Raw genomic sequence first — 14,239 nt, forward strand, 5'->3', positions numbered from 1 at the left:
GGATAAAATGCAACGTTAGCTACTAAACTTTAGATGATATATCGATTTTGTCTCTAAATTTTAAAATACTTTAATTTAAACATTGAATTTCAGTTTATGAGTCAATTATGATATTGGGTCGTCAAGTCATTAACAACGTGATGATATAATTGTTTCTTCTTATTTTATTTTTTTTGCAAAATTATCAACTCTCGCCATTTTTATCAATTGTTGTTTATCACTGGTAGTTATTTGTGGGAATATTGATATCAAAACATTCATATGACAATCATACTTTTTCCTCGTATTTGTTTTCCATGAAACCTACCTAAAATCAATAAAAATACATTTTAATATTTTATGTTCTAATGCTTCCATCTTATCTATTAATTGTCTGACGATGTTAGTTTTAATATATATTGTTTGTACTCTTATAAGAATGTTTCTCATCATTTAGATTTTTTTTATTTTACAATTATTCTAAATCCCTCAAATATGAGAAAGTCATTAAAAACGCAAAATGATATTTTTTTATGTTTAATTTCGTGGGTTTTAAATAAGTTTTGAGAAAATCTAAATTGATAGTGATAAAAGAAGACAAGACAAGATGATCGATGTGTAAAGTGGTTGTAAAAGACATCATAGTATCGTTTCGAATTTAACAGTCTAGTACCCTAATTGAACTCTAAATAAAATTCAAAGTTTAAAGAGAAAATAACTTCAGTGACCGAAAATGCCTTATAATATACGATTTTAACCAACCTTTTTTGGAATTGCGAAAATGACCAAAAAATTCGCAACACGAACTTCAATTTCGCAACACAATTTCCAAATTCGCAACTCAGTTTCTGTAATCGCAACGCGAATTTCTTTCTCACAACGCAATTTTAAAATTTGCAACACGATTTCCAAATTCGCAACACAGAATTTCAAATTCGCAACTCGATTTCTGAATTTGCAACACGAATTTCTTTTTCGCAACACAAGTTTCCTTTTCGCAACAAGATTTTCTAAATCGCAACACGAATTTTGTTTTCGCAACTCGATTTTCGAATTCGTAACACGAATTTTAATTTCGCAACAGCTTTTATTTTCGTAACACAAATGTTTTAGGTATATAAACTACGCAGCAGCAGCAACTCATAACCTAAATTCCTAAATCGCAACTCATAACCTAAATCCCTAAATCGCAACTCATTCCATCTCCATCTCTCACTCTCTCCGGCGATATCCGTTCCTATATCCAACGACATCCTTCCCCATCCCTAATTTTTTTAATATAAATTTTATTTCTATATAATTTTCAATGATTTCTCTCCCAAATTATCAACTATCAACTTAATAAAGGTATATTTTTCTCTAAGTTAGTGATGATATCTAGTTCATAGCTCGTTTGTTTAGTAAATTAATTTACAATTTGTAGAATGAAATCATCTAATGTTGATCATGTTTGGATAGATTTGTGTTTTGGAGGGTCATGGGAGAATGTTAATGGTGTTTTACAATATATGCCTTTACCCATGAGTCTTCAACTAAAACTGTCATTAAAAAAGTTAACTTATGAAACTCTAATGTTACGTGTTGCAAAGAAATTGAATTTAGAGCCTCTAAGTGGATTTAGGATATCTTATCAGAGAAAAGGTAAAGTTTATTTATTAACCGACAATGAAGATGTTGAACGATTCATTGCTTACATTAGTGTTTCGCAAGATGATGTTACATTGTATGTTGTTGAACCTAGAAGTAGTGAAGTTGGGTCAGTAGCGGGTAGTAATCAACTAAGTTCTTCAACCCCAGTTTATGGTACTCACAATGTACAACATTATTATCAATCTCAAAATTTAATGGTTCCACCACAATTTCATCACCAAGAAAATTTTGTTTCACCACATTTCCAATACCAAACACAATATCAAACACAATCTCAAAACCCACAACCTTTCCCTAATCCAAATCCCAATCAACTTTCAGCACCAAATTCTAGTTTTCGTATTGACCCGTTAGACGATGATGAGCCAACAGAAAAAATTGTGAGTACTAGTCAGTATTCGAAATTTGATCTTGGTCAATACCCGGACTTTGATCTTCGTCAATACTCGGATTTTGATGATGTTTCAGAAGAAGAAACAGACCCTACGTATAATGATTTTGATATTGGTCAATACCCGAATTTTGATGATGAAACAGCCGCTGCCGAGGAAGATGTTGATGATAATGAGGAGAAAGTTACGACTGTGAATGAACATGTTGAACATCCATTTTGTAATTCATATAACCCTGAAGAAGAAGAAAAAGAAGAAAAAGTCCCCGAAGAAAAGAAAAAGAAGAAAATGCCACGAGAGTATAACTGGAATATGCCAGAATTACTTCAGATACCGGAAGAAGAGTTGGTAAAGATAGCAGCTGATTGTTACACAAAAGTTATTCGTATCAAGAAAGATGATTGTTTTGATATAAAGGAAGACTTGAAGATAGCTTTGTATACGAAATGTGTGGAAGATGGCTATCAACTAAAAGTTAACAAATCAAGCAAAGATCGTTTCGAAACAATGTGTATGATTGACAAAAACTGTACGTGGCGTATGATTGCAAAGAGGATAAAAGATTGCGAAATGTTTCAAGTTAGGATTTTTATTGATAAATATACATGTTCAAGAACCCAAGTTTTTCCTCACCATAGACAGGCAAACAAAAAGGTGTTGGTGGTTTTCTGGCTGAGTTAATGTTTTTGAATGACAGGGTATATCGGGGACATGAAATTATGACTGACATGAATGCTCGGTTCAAGATTAGTATCTCATATTCTCAAGCTTAGAGAGCCAAATGTTATGCCTTGGAATTGTTGAGGGGGTTGCCAGAAGCATCGTTTTCCCAACTGCCGACTTATTGTCACAATTTAAAGCTGAAAAATTATGGGTCGGTAACTCATATCAAAACAGATAGAGATGGACGCTTTGAGTTGCTATTTATCGCCATTGGTGCTGCGGTTAGTAAATCAATATAATTTTGTTGACTCATTTTTGTTAGTTACATGCATTTCACATTTAAATGATTATATTTCTTGTGTATATTATTTTGTAGATTCGTTCGTTTATTACTTGCATGCGCCCAGTTATTATAGTTGACGGGCACATTTGAAAGGTCGATACCTTAGAGTAAACTTATTAGCAGTAGCCATGGATGCTAACAATGGGATACTGCCAATAGCTTACGGGGTTGGCAAATTTGAAACCTCTTATTCATAGACATGGTTTATGGGGTATCTTACACTAGTAGAAAAAACCCCTTTAATGACGCGCATTGCGTGTCATCTATGGGTACGGATGACACACATTTACCTGTCGTTGAAGCCACCGACATGAATTTAAGATGACGCGCAATTGTGCGTCATAAATTTATGACACACATTTATGACGTTCATTGAGCGTCATTGAAGCCCCCGTCATAAATTAAGATGACACACATTTGTATGTCATAAATTTATAACACGCATGTATGACTTACATTTCGTGTCATTGAAGCACACGCCATTAAAAAAGATGACACATTCGTGTGTCGTTGTTGTATTTTGTAAATTATTGTTATATATATATATATTGTAGATTGACAAATAATCAAACTAAATCACATTTAATGCCTCATAATACTAAATATATATATCATATTATATATAAGCAATCCATTTGCATACAATATATTCACATTAAGTTACAAACATAATATCCATCACCTATGGCTATTTGAAAACAAAAAACCAAGAATGTTCTCAGATTATCACAAGAAGATACTAACAGATTATAAGATATTAGATGCAACTCCTCTAGCTTCTTCTACAATTTTGAAGTTGCTACTTCAGAGTCGAGAACTCTTGAAATAGGCTGCGAATGAGCATTGGCTTCAACTGAACTAGTAGGAACATCAGATGCACCAGCTGTTCCCAAACCCTTCCCAAAATTATAGCACAAAATCCATTCTACCTGCAGGTTTCTTTGATTTGGATCCAATAAATCTGTTATTTACTCATTGTATATCTACAAAAGAAAATTGAAAATGAAGTGATAAGGAACAAGAATAGTACAACGCTAAGCAGTCCAATTATGTCAAAACTAAGAATCAAAATAATTCAATTATGTTTATCAGCATGCTTAATTCACAACTTCTAAACGGGAAATATAGTACAACTCAAATACCCACCTTAGCACATAGAACTCCAATTACAATCCCTCTAAGGTGGGAAAGACGGACAATAATGCATAAAGTATGGAAACATGAATTACTTAATCGCACTGATTTAGCAAATTAGATTACTAAATTACATATCGATCAGTTGGTAACCAAAGAAGTCACATATAAGTTAAATGTCCTCGGGAATAGACTATTAATAGTAATTTAACTTTGAAATAGGCTTGTGATGCTATATGCATGAAAAATAGAATACACAAAGGATATCATAAAGGCAAAAACAAGAAATTCATATATCAGTTAAAAGCATAGCAGCAGAGCCCCAAACAAAGGGAACTAATTAACAACACAGAAAATATTAGGAACAAAAGGCATATTGACAGTGGAACTTACATTTTATTAAAGAACGTTTCCAATAATACTGAGAATTAAGCTTATTGATTACAAATAATAATGCATTACTGCTTACCTTTGGGACAGGAACTTTCCATATTGCCACTGCCTTCAAGTCTAAAAATAAAATTAACAACCAAAAAATTCAATTCTATAAAACAATTACACTAACTTTCATCATCATGGGTAGTCAAATTACATGCATTTCATCTTCAAGAGAAACGTTAAACTATATGCTTATATTTACCCGTAATTCAGTTGCTCTATACAAGATTGTTTCTCTCAATTCCAACATCTCATCATCGGTAAACCATAACGGATTCCCAAAAGTGGTGGGAAGTATATCAAGATACCTGAACCAGTCTTTAAATCCACATAAATAATAAATAAAAGAAAACTAAAAGAAAACAATCAAATATGTTAAGTACATACGATTTCCACAAAGAATTCTTTCGGAGACGTTCCACAGTAAGAAGTCTTCAAAATCCAATCTCTTAAACCCAAATTCACACATTCTTCATTATCATCAGCCATAAAACTTGGCTCTGAGTCATGGGTTCCCATCCAAAACTCAGTATATGGCCTATCAGGCTCAATCTCAGACCCAGAATTCAAAGCCAAAAGCCTCACCACCTATGCCTCCGTCCCACATCTTCCCCAATCGTAGTTTTGAACCTAAGCTCTTAGCCGCTTCACCTTATCGACATTAGCCTTTGCCATTGTTAAACAGAACCCCCAAAAACGAAACAAAGAAAACTGATTTTGAAGAAAAATGAGAAGATAAAAGAAAGGGCTACGAGAGAATGCTAATGCGGAAGGGAGGGGGCATTTTTTGCTGGTATTTGAAAAGTTTGAAAGGGTACGTAGAGAGAGGGAAACAGACTGGAAAAAGAGACTGAAAAGAAGTAAAGATGAAAATTATAGGGGGGAAATTAAAAGATGACCTTTAGAGATGACACACAATGAAAAGTGTATTCCGTGTATTTGCTAAATTTTTTAGATTATGACTATTAAATATGACACACATTATTGTAAGTCATAAATCATTAAGATTTTAAGAAACATGCCATTTTTTATGACACACATGTTTTGCAAGTCATAAATTAGCGTGTGTCATCGTTTGTGTGTCATTAAAGGTATATTTTCTTGTAGGGTTAGGGATTGCATAGGTCCTATTAGAAATCTGACAATCATATCCGATAGGGCAAACTCAATTGACAACGCTGTTAGAAGGTGTTTCCCAGATGCTTTTCATGGACTTTGTAGTGTTCATTTGTACAGAAATCTAAAATCAATGTCTGCTGGTATAAAAAAATCACAAATGGACATACTGGAAGGCTATAAAAGCTTATCGGGAAGTGGATTTTAATAAGCATATAAATTGTTTAAGACGTGTTTTGCCTCAATATGCTCAAACACTAGAAGATGTCAGGTTTGAAAGATGGTCAAGAGTACATCAACTTGGAGCAAGATATGGTTTCATGACGTCTAATAGTGCAGAATCAATCAACGCTCTAAGTCGTCATTCTCGAAAATTACCCATTACTATGGTAATGGAGTTTTTTCAAGCCTCTATTCAACAGTGGTACTACCAGAAAAGAAACCATGCAGGTATTATTTCTTTAAATTCATAACTTATCATATTTAATAGATTTTACTAAGTATTGTTTATTTAAATTTACATGAACATTGGAACATTGTGTTACACCATGGACTGAAAAAAAGAAAACGAAACGTGTTGTGAAGTCAACGTCATGGAGAGTTGAACCATGTTCAAACACTTTGTTTGAAGTATTGGATAATAACTTAAATGAGCTTGTCGGTCTAAATGCAAAGACGTGTAGTTGTATGAAATGGAAAACATATGGTTATCCGTTTGGCCATGTTATAAAAGTTGCTCTTCATCTAAACCAAGATGATTCAAGCGCATACGCTATGGATTGCTACACTACAGAAGTATATCGACACACTTATGACGAGATTGTCTACCCTATTCCACATCCTTCTGAGTGGGACGTACCATATGACTTACAAACAGTTTTGTCACCAGTCATGGACAGAAGTCTACCTGGCCGACCAAAAAATCATGATCGTATACCGTCTAAGGGTGAAGAGAAGAGGATATCGACATGTAGTCGGTGCAAGGAAAGTGGTCATACAAGGTTGACCTGTGGATCACCAGTGCCATCACAATCATCTTTTCCTCTACCAAAATATGGATCCTTATCAAAATCCAAAGCTCATATGGTGCCAAGCAAAAGGAAATCAAAATCGCAATCAAAATCAAAATCCAATCACAACCGGCTTCACCTTTTGGGACTATTAACTTAGGTGATTTTTAAATGCAAACGTTGTATTATGTGTATTTTATGTGTGAATGCATACATTTTCAGTTAGACATGCATTAGTAACTTGTGTTTGAACATTGCTATGATTTGTTCAGTTGTTATCACTTATCAGATTGTTGTCTGTTATCTTTTTAAGGTGTTTTCATTGAATGCGCAACGCGAAAGTCAAATTTGCAATACGAAAATCAAATTCGCAACACGAAAATCGAATTCGGCTCGCGAAAATGAAAATCGTAACGCGAATTTGACTTTCACGTTGTGATTTTAACTTTCGCGTTACGAAATTCATTTTCTTAAAGGTGGTGTACCTTCAACATGTCTTTTTTGCCTTCAACGTAATACAGATTTAAATTAAACAACAAATCAATTAAACAAAAAAAAATTCTTATTTACAATTGACATTACATTGATACATCAATTAGCCCTAGACAGTACATCCAAATGCTCCTAAAATAGAGAGCTTACATCCAAATACATCAATTTCACGCAACTCACTTGAAGGATTAACCTACAGAAACGTTATGGCCATGAGATTTTCTACACATCTAAAACCAACAAATATGAGCTGAAACTATTGAATTCTAGGTACTTAACCAACCATTTTCAAACCAACAAAGAGTATATATGTTAACAACACTTGCTCAAACTTACCAATAACAAATGGTTGTTTATGCACACTTTCAGCACGCGGATGCAGGTAAGCAACGTCTCGCATATATCTCTCTAGCCATAAAATGCCGAAACCACAACTCTACTGCACCTCTATCTCTATATGTGGGACGTATAAACTGTTTACCTCCTCTCGTCATATGTTTCAAGCACATGCATACAAGAGGACCACAATCCCCTCTGGCTTTTGACGTTTGTTGTGGCGCTGTCTCGTCTCTCATCATCGTAACTTTTAACTTATTTGGCTTCTTGTTTCCTGAATTAGTCCAATAATCAATCGCATCTAAGTATTTAGCCAAATGATCGCTCCATCCCCTACAAATAATATCTTTCAAATCAGACAATGAAATATAATTCAACATGTTGTCATATACTACCGTCTTCAGGGATGGGAGCTGAAGCTCGACGAAAATCCAATGACGATGTTCTATAACAGGGATAAACACCTGCAATCATAAATAATAATTCAATTGTGCATGTCAAGTAAAATTTATGAACACCTTTAAATATGCAAAAATAAATACTAACCTTATCGACCTCCCATCACGCAGGATAAATGATAGCTTTTCCATTACCCAACGCATATGAAGCGTCTCTCTGATCCTTCAAGTGAGCTGCGTGAAAAGACGAAGGCATAATAGTCCATCGCGTCTTTTTTATTTTCTTCAATTTTCTTATAATCAGAATACGTGACACCCATGCATCAATATGCTGTTTTATAAAAAAATACATATATTAGTGAATTTAATAAATTTTAAAAAAATAATCAAAATCAATATAAGAAGAATATAAGACTTACCCCCATTTGAAATAGTCATTCTCTTCAACCCCTAATAAAACACCCCACAAGACCACTCAAGAAACAAATGTATATTGTCGATTTTGCATATGTCAGTGTAACACCCCTGGCTCCGCTCATGTAGATAAAAATCAACTGCAGTCTTAGCCCAAAGGGTATTATCCATAATTGTGTCTAGTAGTGTGCTCATCTCGTGCTGCGGAATGGTACTGGCCGGCAACTGATATGAAAGCCAACTCTGATTCATCATATCGGGAACGATAAGAGGTTTATCAATATGTCGACATAGTATGCCATGTGAATTAGGCTCTTGAACGGTGGGAGGGGCCTCTTGAACGATGGGAGATGCCTCTTGAACGATGGGAGAGGCCTCTTGAACGATGACAGGTGAATTGGGTTTCTTCTTACGCAGTCTTGGAACTATTGGGGTGAAATGATACGTAATGGCACGTCTACGACATCTGATACGTGAACCCCGTCGTGCAAGAAAAACCCGACGTAAAGCATCTACCTTATCGGGTCACTAAAAATAAATTAATACATAAATCAGTAAATAAATAAATAAATAATACCGAAAAAAGGTTATTTGCATTTTTAGTATAGTATTAAACAAACTTACCTCATTGCGTAGAGTATGAACCGCATTCTGCAACGATGAAACAATCTCACGTAGAGCGGCTACCTCGTCACGTAAAGTAAATACCTCACCACGTAAAGCACCATTGTCATCGCGTAAAATATCTACCTCACCACTTAAAGACCGTACCTCATCACGTCATGCACCATTGTCATCACGTAAAGTATCGACCTCATCACGCAAAGCACTGACCTCATTACGTAACTCCCCTAACTCATCCCGTGGAGGTGAAGAACGGGGAGATAAATGTCGTGGTATCTTTGTCGGACTCCTATCATGAGGTGATGGTGGAGAAGAGGCTCGATGATGTGATGAAATAGGTGATGGCTCTCGGTGTGGAGGTGTATAATCGGCTCGATCAGGTGATGGCTCTCGGTGTCGAGCTGTAGAATCGGCTCGATCAGGTGATGGCTCTCGAAGTAGGGGTGCTCATCATCCTTCTCATAAAAAAAATGCCTACTAGCTTGCCACCAATCAGTGGCAAGCTCAGCCTATGTGGGTGTCAGCCTCTGTAATTGATAGTTTGCCTTCTAACAATATAAAAGCTCAAACAAAGTCAAACGTCTACTAGTAATAACTTGTTTATATATGGTAGTATTTGTGTTAACTTACATTATTCATCGTCGTATATGATAGTAAATATTCCCAATCCAACAGCCGGATCCTCCTCCAGGTAATAACTCTAGGAATATCATTTGAATTTTTGATGGCATATGTACGCATGCTGGGAAAATCCTCAAATATCCAAATCTACAAACAATATAATACACAAACATTAATTTTAGTAATTGTTAAATAATTAATTATAATTTTGGAAACATTATATAGAAATTCTTACCTTAAAAGCCCAAATAAAGCCTACCAAAGTGTATTTGGAACCATGGCCATGCAAACTACGACGATCCTCAAATGCAGACGACAACTTTTTCCAGGTAGCTTTCCATAGATATGAACCCCACGGAAACGCGTTCCATGTATCTAGGTCCTCTACCAATAATATTAAATCCTGAGAAATAGGTTGTCTGCCCTCTTTGGCTAAAAAGCCGGCATTCAAAAGTAATAAAAGGCATACTCGGACAACATCAAGGTCATCCATCCGAGTAAAACTATCTTTAAGAAGTAATCTTTTCAAATCGTCGACATGTAAACTGGGCTTCGCCTTTGCCAGCTCAGGAAAAACCCAAAATAACCATGATGGGCGGGCGATATGACTAGTGTACGGACCTACTTCATCGTGTCGTCCGAAACGTAGACCAATGATTAAGCAAAACTCCTCCCGCCCAAAACGAGTATACACCGGTGGAAAATAAAACCATATCTCTTCATCACCACGTTGTATCCTCTCGGATATATCGTTAGTCATGGTCTGAATAAACAAATGGGTCAACGTAGCATCTCCACCTGGATGTTGTACTTTCATCCATGGCCCGAAACAAGTATTCTCAAACAACTTTCTTTGTATAGGTGTAAGTGTCGACGCAATTGTAGTGGCTAGGCTTAATTTATTCCTTAAAGTCAATGAAGCCAAAAAAATCCTAACAAAAATATTATCTATAACATCCTGAAATCAGGGTTAATGACAAAAATGAGAATTTTTTAAATTTGGGGATTAATTTGGGAAAAATTGAAAGTTCAAGAATTTTAATAAGGATATTTCATTAGTGGATGAAAGGGTAAATATGAAAGGATTTTAATGGCATCATGGTAATATTAGTTTAAAAGATATTTTCTTCCTTTTATAAGAATGAAACACGTGGGTTTGGAGAGTTATCTGGAACTCTTCTTTTTCTTCTTTATTTCTTCTTCCCGTGTGTTCATGCTTAAGCCTCAAAGGTGAGTTTTAATTTTTATGGTTAATTCTTGAATATTTGAGTTGTGTTTTATTCTTTGAGTGTTATATAAGCTTAAGGAAAGCTTATATAAGCTTAAAACACCAAGAGGAAAGAATTAGAAAGGAATTTCTATTAAGAGTTTAGAAATGAACTTTTGTTATAAAAAGGTTTTTGAAGTTCCAATAATGAATTTGACTTGTCAAAGGGTTAATTAAGAAGTTAGAGGTGATAGAATTGAATTTAGAACACATGGAAAATTTAATGAAATTCTTTGATTCAAGAATTATGGTAGATTATGGGAGATGGTAAAGTGTTATAGTGTTATAAGAAGGTTTATATATGTATAGATAGGTTTTAAGGTTCAAGGAGGGATTACTAAGTAGAATTTGGGGTCAAAACAAGCCATTTTCGTGCTCAAGATGTAAATTATGGGTAGTGTGCATCGATTCATCTTCAATGTGCATCGATGCACTCTCAAATAAATGAACATCGAATGCCATTAGTGCATCGATGCATAAGGAGTGCATCGATGCACCCCCTTAAAAAAATGAAAACATCGAAGGTGATTGGTGTACCGATGTATGGGTAGTGCATCGATGCACATGTTAAAGGATGCATCGATGCGTGGTATAATGTACCGATGCACTTCAATAGGAAATGAAATAAATCTTTCTTTAAGTCTAAGAAATTATAGATTATAGTATATCAATGGGATACTGATAGTATAAATATATGATTGTGTAGACATCGATCGAAAGCAAAGTTTGGATAGGTCAATAGAGTAAGATACGCAAAGAAAACAAGAGCTTAAGAGTGTTCATTGAGACCAGGTGAGTACATGATAATAAGTGTACGTTATGTTAAGGAATTAAGACTTGCGATGAGTCCAATTCCGATATTAAATGATATAAGTACTAAAGTATAAACATGTAGTGATATGGTGTTAGATGTATGATAAAATATATGTGAAAGCAATATGACTCGTATGTGTTTCTATTAGACTGCTATATGATATATTATGTATGTGAAATGAATGACATGAATATGTGTTGTATGATAGTGATCTATGAGATTGATAATAAGGCATAAGATTTCATGCATATGTAATATAAGTTAAAAGATAAGAAATAATATGTTATATGCATACGAGAAAAAGGTATATGTGAACTATGTGATGTGACCATATGTGAAAAGGATGAATAATGTGAAGTTCATGGAAAAAATGCTACGTGAAAGTAAACTACGTGACTATGTGATCATATGAAATGTGATAAAGAGCTATGTGAAAGAACTACGTGATATGAATATGGGAATGTGTAATGAGGTAAAAGATAATTCCCATGTCATGTGTTATGAGAGCTATAGGTATAGTTGGCATGCCAAGAGTCGAAGGTCTACGCGGTCCTTCGGGATATATGTGTTATATGTTGTCCTTCGGGACATCTACGTGGTCCTTCGGGACAAATTCTACGCGCCCCTAGTGGGATTTATACGAGCTGTGGTGACAGCATTGTGCACAACCTCTATGTACTCACATACCTTAAGTTCTCAATAGTGTGCATGGGCTTTGAAAAGAAACCATAATTTGATATAATGATATGTGTGTTTCTCATGAAATGGTACATGTGATATGTGATATGTATGAGTGATAAGTTAGGATCATATGATAATAATGGTAACAAGTGTATATGGGTAATAGTGATATGAGATGTGATATGGTTATGTATGATATGATCATAGTAATTATTCATGTATTATTGTGTTTGAAGTTATATTATATATATATATATATATATATATATATATATATATATATATATGTTTATGTTCAATATATGCTCATATGATGGAATTGAATCAATGACAAGGAAATAAGTAAGGATAAACTGGTAAGTGATGGGTTTAATAGGTATATAAGTATAATATGTGTTACATGGGATGTTCATGTATTGGTTAGTTTACTTTATGTATTTCCATGTCTCACTAAGTCTATGACTTAGCGTGTAAGTGTCTTACATGTAGGTGTGGATCAATCAGAAGATCAAGCTTGGGATCCGTAAAGCAGCATATCTCCGCGTAAAGTTCAGATCAGAAATATTTTGTAAAGTACGTCGTGTCATATAATTCAGTATGTTGGCATGTAACTAAGTCACTAAATATGTACGGTCTGATGGAGTCTGTTAAGGTTTTAACACTTTTATGTAAAAGAATTTCTTATAGAATATAAGTTTTAAATTTTCTATGGTTTCTTTTATAAAGTATATGCTTTGACTGGTCAATGTGACACCTCGGACTCGTATCTGGGTCGGGTACGGGTTGGGGGTGTTACATTATCATACCAAGTTAGATATATCAAAAACTACAAATTATACACTATAAACAGACATGATATTAATCAGGGGAAATATAGCCAAATATGTTTCAAACTAGCACGGTATTCACCCAAGTCATTATTATATCATAGTTCACAAAATGCGTCAGATAACATTCCAGAAGTAAGCAATTATATAAACATTTAAAAGGACAACATATAGGTTTAGTGCAGGTTCAAGGACAACATAAAGAGTAGTAGTTTATTCTTAAAACTTAAGTTCGTAACACTGTGAAGTTAGTATTTGTCTTTGTTTTTTTGTTGAAGTAATGCAATTCATTCAAGTTTCAATTTGCAGAAGAAGAGTAGTTTTTGAAACTTAAATTCGCAACACGAAAATGAAATTCGCAATGCGAAACTAAAATCGTGTTGCGATTTTCATTTTCGCGTTACGATTTTCATGTTGCGAATTTTATTTCCGTGTTGTGAATTTAAGTTTCAAAAACTATTCTTCTGCAAATTGAAACTTGAATGAATTGCATTACTTCAACCAAAAGACAAATACTAACTTCACAGGGTTAAAGATTAAACAGTTTAGCAGTATTGACAGCAACTGAATGAATTTACTAAGCAATCTAAGTGAAATGGTTAATCTATATATTGAAATTACCAGTAAATTTATCATCAATTTAAATATGAAAAATCTAATAATAATAATACAAAAATTTCAAAATAAAAATAATTAAAAAACTAACTCTCGGTGGTTGATTTTCTATTTGTGGTTGTGAATGGTTGTGAGAATGTGGCTCTGAGATGGAGATAAGGGGGGTCGCCGGATATGGGGACGGATGTCGCCGGAGATGGGGACGTCGTAGAGAGTGAGAGATGGATATGGGACTGATTTGTGATTTAGGGTTTTAGGTTATGAGTTGCGATTATACTTTTTACATTTGTGTTGCGAAATTAATATTGTATTTCGAATTCGAAAATAAAATTCGCGTTGCGAAAATAAACGCGCTTTGTGAATTTGACTTCTGTGTTGCGAATTTGAATTCTGTGTTACGATTTACAAATTCGCGTTGTGAATTT

This window comes from Hibiscus syriacus, unplaced genomic scaffold (genome assembly GCF_006381635.1).
Source record: "Hibiscus syriacus cultivar Baekdansim isolate YM2019G1 unplaced genomic scaffold, ASM638163v2 tig00110472_pilon, whole genome shotgun sequence".
Lineage (NCBI taxonomy): Eukaryota > Viridiplantae > Streptophyta > Magnoliopsida > Malvales > Malvaceae > Hibiscus > Hibiscus syriacus.